Source organism: Phodopus roborovskii, unplaced genomic scaffold, assembly GCF_943737965.1.
Source record: "Phodopus roborovskii unplaced genomic scaffold, PHOROB, whole genome shotgun sequence".
NCBI classification, from domain to species: Eukaryota; Metazoa; Chordata; class Mammalia; order Rodentia; family Cricetidae; genus Phodopus; species Phodopus roborovskii.
This window is the reverse complement of record NW_026126143.1, coordinates 234,227-240,962: the sequence shown is the minus strand read 5'-3', so window position 1 is coordinate 240,962 and position 6,736 is coordinate 234,227. Positions and strand designations below refer to the sequence as shown.

Genomic DNA, 6,736 nt, shown 5'->3' with positions numbered 1-6,736 from the left:
CCTGACTTAACACTTTCAGGTTCCTTTCTTTCTTCAACCTCTACAGGGTCAAGGCACCAGTTTTTGTTTCTTACTATCCAAAACTATTTCCATTATTTATGACATAACTTTTAATAAAGCCCAATTTTAGCATAGTAATGAATTGACAGCAAATGGCTCATGTCTGCTTTTGAAATCTCAGTTTGGGGGTCATGTTTATCCACTGTACTATCCATCCTTCTATTACTTACTCAAGCATGATTTTGAGATTTTCAAACATTTCATTCTTTTCCTGAAAATATCTTCTCATAGCTGAATAGGATTTTTGCTTGCTTCTCTCCTCAGGGAACTTTGTAGAAGATGGGGCAGAAAGATTTTAAGACCCCGAGGATCAGTGTGTTTGCTGTGAGATTGTGTTTCTTAGTAATGTCAGAAGCTACACCCATTAAGTCTCACCAACATGGCTGCCTATCCATGAGATGAACAAGTATAACAATAATAGACATGTCAAAATAGACTGGGAAAACCCACAGACCTCATTCCTTCACAAAGAACTACAGGCAACTAAGGAATACTGAGAGTGGGAAGAGCACACTGATTGGTTATCCAATACCAAATGCTGAGTCCTGGAAACAGACATCCAAGGAACATTATTCAGACTGAGAAGGTTGCATTTAGGAATATATATGTATACACATATATAAATGTCACAACAATTTTTTAAAAGGCCACAAATTTGAAAGAGTACAAGAAAGGGTATATGGGAGGGTTTGGAGGGAGTAAAGTGAAGTGTTATAATATCAAAAATAAAAGAAAAAATGGGAAATAAAAAATTCATAATTATATCTTCCTTATGTGTTAAATAAAACCTTCTTCTTTATTTAATTAAAAGCTAATGACCTGAACAAAGGAGCCTTTCTCATCATTCTGTATAATTGGAGCCCCACTTCCTTATGTTTCTCTATTGCTTTACCTTGGGTTGATTTTCTTTTTGGAACACACATTACTTTTTCTGCCTATATCATACATTTCTCAATCATCTATTAGATATTTTATTTTCTGCATATATAATGTTTGTCTCCTATACTAGGCAGTGCATTCCTTTAATACTTGAATCAAATGAAATATGCAATGAGCATCTGAGAAATAAGTCAGTGGTTAAAAAGTTTTGTATAGAAAATATAGGATAGAGAGATACTCTGATCAATGATGTATAGAATCTATTAATACATTTCATATTGGTGCTATGGAATTTGCATATTCATATAATGGTTTTTATTTCATAATTATCATTTTAAATAATTTATTACAGATACCAAACACAGGGACTGCCTTTTTTTCGTCTCAGAGCTGCTTCTCACATCTTCAAGTAGAGAGTATAATATTAGTAAGTGCATATTGTTAGTTATGTGAGTAAATGTCACCGAGTGTTATTGGTTTGACATTTTAATGTTTAGGAGGCAGTCATTGTGTTCTTTTCTAGGTAGCCCAAGTGGAATGAATTAAGGCAAATAAAGGTAGAGAATAGTTTGGACAGGGTTAAAAACAAAAATAACAACTTGGGCTTTTAAAAAGACCAGGTCATTATGCAGGTGTCCTTAAACTCCGAAGCTGTTTTTCCTGTGTTGAACATGATTAAAATGATGCATTTCCCATGAAAACATTGGATGATAATTTTTTCAAATGTCAGAATGCATTTAGTGCAACCTTACAACTTGAATGTTACCTAAAATGCAATAGCACAAATTTCTTCAAGAAACAATGTGAATAGAATAATCCCTTGACTTTGAGCAATTCAAATGCACTTTAAAAAATTACACATTTCCAAACTAGAAATGGTGCTTTTGGGTAATTTGTAGTTTTTCTATGTTAAAGAAGCTTGGGGTACAAGAAAGCTTTTCTTTCACATTAAAGGAACTTAAAAACTGATAAATGCCTAAGATACCTCATCTTTCTTTTGTTTCTATTAACATAATAATATTAATAGAAATTGTTCTTTGTTTCTTTCCTCTTTTTAAAAATTAGATAAAAATTACACCTCCTGCAGTGGTGGTGGCTCTGGAGGCTGCAGTCTGGTTCAGGCTTCAGCATGGTGCAGAATGATGACACCTGCAGAGCTGCAGGTACTTCTGGCCAGGCTTCTGGTCAAGGTCTTTGGCTACTTTGTTGCTATCTAACTGCATGCTGAGGAGTGCTTCTTTGAGTTTGTCTCCTCAGACACTAATATGTCCCTCATCAGCAAGATAGTAGAAGTGGCTTCCTAGACATGGGCATGGAGGTCACAGTATCAGATAAAAAAGAAATATATAAGGGAGAAGGAGACTCCAACAGTAAGTACCTGATCATAGCCCATATGGATGGAATGGACAAGTTTTGTTTTAGTAATAGGGTATCAACTGTGACTCCAAGATAGTCAGGTTTATACTTGACATTAGGGATGCTTCCAAAGTATAAGACATGAATACAGATCTTCAGAACAATCCAGAAGAAATGATTAATGACCTGGTAGTGGCAATGACAGCTTTAATGCATGAACAGGAGGAGTACATGGAAGTCTGGAAGGGAATATATAGAACCATCAACACCACCACACATAGCACGGTGGTCTTTTGATTCTTCTTTGATGCTATTGTTCTAGTTGCCAAAACCATGGGACAGATCTAGTATCTGAAGAGACTTTTTGGAATCTGGAGGGTTGTTTAAAAAGCCATTCCTGCTGATCTCCAAATCATGATTCATGTATTTTCCAAGCGCCTGGTCATAATAATGTCATCAGTGTACATATTTTTTATTTTATAAATGTTCATTGATTCATGCTTCTTTAGTAATAATAGGTGTTGGGAAAAGGTTGTTTAAGGACATCACAGTTAGCTTTTGACATTTGATTATCCTATATTTCTCATTTGAATGCTGCCTCATCATATAGTTCTTTTCAAGAGTTCAAGGCTGGGCAGGACATGCCTGACAGAATAACAGAGCCTAGCTATCATACCAGGGTAGAATACAAATATTACAACCTAGTTGAAGCACATGAAGACCTTAAAACAAACTATATGACAATAATAGAGAGGCTTAAAGAGTAAATGAATAAATACCATAAAGAAATTAAGGAAAACACAAAAATAATTTAAGGAAATTAATAAATTCCTCAAAGACAACTAGGAAAACACAAGCATAAGCTTGGAGAAAATGAGTAAATCTCTTAAAGGAAACCAAGCAAAAACAGTTAAAGAAAAAAAATGAAATTCCTCAAGACCTGAAAATTGAAATAGAAGCAATAAAGAAAACATACAGTGAGGGGACTCTGGAATTGAAAAATTTAGCAGTGCAAGGTGGACCTATTAAAATTACACCTGACTTTGCAATAGATATTCTAAAAGCCAGAAAGGCCTAGACAGATGTGTCACAGACTCTGAGAGACCACAGATACCAGTCCAGAACACTACGTCCATTTCAACCATCGTAGATGGAGAAAATAAGACATTCCATGATGAAGTCAAATTTAAACATTATCTGTCTGCCAGTCTATCCCTGCAGCAGGTGCTAGAAGGAAAAAAAAATCTAATCCAGAGAAGTTAACTATACCCATGGAAACACAGGAAATACTTTTTCTCACATCAGGAAAATCAAAAGAAGGAAACCTCCCCACCAACAAAATAACAGGGATTAACAATCATTGGTCATTGATTTCTGTCAGTATTAATAGCCTTAATCTCTCAATGAAAAGACACAGACTAAAAGAATGGATATGAAAACAAGATACATCCTTCTGTTGCATATAAAAAATACACTTCAACATCAAGAATAGACATTACTTCAAGGTATAGGGCTGGAAAAAGATATTCCAAGCAAATGAACTTAAGAAACAAGCTGGTATAGCCATTTTAATATGTGGCCAAATACATTTCAAACTGAAGTTAATCAAAAGATCCTGGGAAGGACATTACATATTCATCATAGGAAAAATCCACTAAGATTACATTTCATCTACCTTGTTTAAGTAGACTTTATCCCAGAGATCCAGGGTTTGTTCAACTTATAAAAATCAGCTTTAACCCACTATATAAATGAACTAGAAAAACCCCACATGATCATTTCATTAGATGTTGAAAACCCCTTTGACAAAATCCAACACACCTTTATGGGACATTTGCTAGCCACTCCCACCTTTGAGCTGATAGCCAGGACTTTCTTTATGTGAAGATTTTTATCTCTCTTTAAAGTGAAAAAGAATTCCAGCTCAAGAACGCCACTAGGGCTCGAAAATTTCTGGTTGTAGTGATTTGTAAACATTTTGTTGTGGGATATATAGAAGAATAAAGAAACATGTAAATTATTTTTCCCCCTCAGACCCCTTTAGTTATTTTTCCTCCACCACCTGTAGAGCCTTGACTGGACCCTTTACAGGTTCCCCAAAGGGGACTGTCACCCCCCAAAGTTCTCAATATTATTGGAAATATATTCTTTGGATACCTTATTATTTGATGGAGGTTTTGGTGGCATTGGTGGTTGAGAGACTGGCATTTGAATAACTGGATTGTAAAACCTAATTTTTGAAACTTATTTTCAAAATTATTCTGGGATAAGACCAAAATTTCTTCTTTCCATTTTAGATATTTGAAGTCCAGAACAATAGAGAGCAAGAAAAATTAAAATATTTAATTTTAAAATAGTTGATTTTATTTTCTTTTGAAAACTGAATTTGAAATATTGACTTTCTTGTCAGTCAGGCCTACATAGTGAGAAAATTGTCAATTTTGATCAAAGATAAGAGTTTAGTGACTGTTGTAATGTTCTGCAAAATTCACAATTTTCTGGGACATATTTTTAGCACACAAATTGATTGGGTATTTATTAACATGTTTTTTAAGTAACCATGGATCTAAAAATATTATGACTAATACAACTATGAATTCTTTTCACATTTATTACTTGACTGATCAAGTTATAAACAGAAACTCGTGTTGTCTTTTTATTGTCATTTAATGATGCTTTTAAGGTAATTTGAGGAAAATTCATGTAATTGCTATCTAATTGATAGGATATATGAAGATATGAACTTAAAGATTATACATTATATTGTATGTAGATAAAACAATTGTTTTATTTTGCCTCTTTTGCTTTGTATGACTTATTTATTTATGTGAATGCTATCACTGTCAAGTACTGTATTACTTAAGACTAAGTTGCAGATTTCTTGACAATGCATCCTGCACACATCAACATGGATTAATATTTCCCCTCCTCTATCACCTCCCCATTTCTCACACCACATGCATTCTTCACAGGGGGCAAGGCCTTCCTTGGGAGACAGCAAAGTCTGACATACCAAGTTGAGGCAAGACAAAGACACTCCCAATACCGTATCAAGGCTGAGCAAGGAATCTCACCACAGGGAATGGGCTCCCAAAAGCAAGTTCATGCACACAGGAGAGGTTCTGGTCCAGCTGCCAGCCACCCCCAACAGATCAAGCTACGTAACTGTCACCCACATTCAGAGGGCCTAGTTTGGGCCCATGCAGGTTCTCAAGCTGTCAGTCCATAGTCCTCGAGCTCCCACTAACTCAGGTCAGCTGTCTTTGTGATTTCCCCACCATGCTCTTGACCCTCCTTGTTCATATGATCTGTCCTTCCTCTCTTGAACTGAATTGCAGGAGCTCAGCCCAATGGCTGGCACTGGATCTGATTTTATCAGTTACTGGAGGTAATTTCTACGATGATAACTAGGATAGTCACCAATCTGATTATGGGGGAAAGCCAGTTCAGGCATCCTCTCCACTATTGCTAGAAGTCTTAGCTGACTTCATCCTTGTGGATGCCTAAATGCATAATGGCCCCCTCTGTCAAGATATCTCTTTCATTGGTCTTCCCCTCTGTCCCTCCCCCAACTTGGCCTTCTCAATCCCTCAAGTTCTCATCCACTCCCTTCTACCCCCTCCCAGTTTACCCAGGAGTTCTTAACTATTTTCCCTTCCTGGGGTCCTCCATGAATGTCCCTCTTAGTGTGCCTCTTTCTACTTAGCTTCTCTTGGGTTGTGGATTGTAGCCTGGTTATCCTTTGCTTTACATCTAATATCCATTTATGAGTGAGTACATACCATGTTTGTTTTTCTGTGTCTAGGTTACTTTATTCAGAATGATTTTTTCTAGTCCATTTGCATGAAAAATTCAAGCAATTTTTCACGCTGAGTAATACTCCATCCATTGTATAAATGTACCCCCCCCCCTCGGCGCTTTTTTAAAATCCATTCTTTGGTTGAAAGGCATCTAGGTTGTTCCCAGGCTCTGGCTATTAAAAATGATGCTATTTTGAACATAGTTGAGCTCGTGCTATTATTGGGTATCCTTTGGGTATATGCCCAAGAGTTGTATTTCTGGGCCTTGAGGTAGATTGATTAATAGTTTTCTGAGAAACCACCATACTTATTTGCACAGTGGCTGTACAAGTTTGCACTCCCACCAGTGATGCAGAAGTGTTTGCCTTATTCCACATCCTCTCATGCATAAGCTTTCATTAGTGTTTTTGATCTTAGCCATTTTAACAGGAGTAAGATGGTATCCTAGAGTTGTTTTGATGTCCATTTCCCTGATGGCTAAGGATGCTGAGGAATTCCTTAAATGTTTTTCAGTCTTTGAGTTTCTTCTATTGAAAAGTCTGTTTAGATCTATATCCATTTTTAAATTGTATTATTTGGTATTTTGATGTCCAGTTTCTTAAATTCTTTATATCTTTTGGAGATCAGCTCCCTATCAGACG

General features: G+C 36.1%; 1 pseudogene; it reads left to right on the top strand.

Moving 5' to 3' along the window:
• The first annotated feature begins 2,078 nt into the window (after positions 1 to 2,078).
• Positions 2,079 to 2,682, top strand: LOC127218510 (transmembrane emp24 domain-containing protein 2-like; annotated as a pseudogene).
• The last annotated feature ends 4,054 nt before the right edge of the window (positions 2,683 to 6,736 follow it).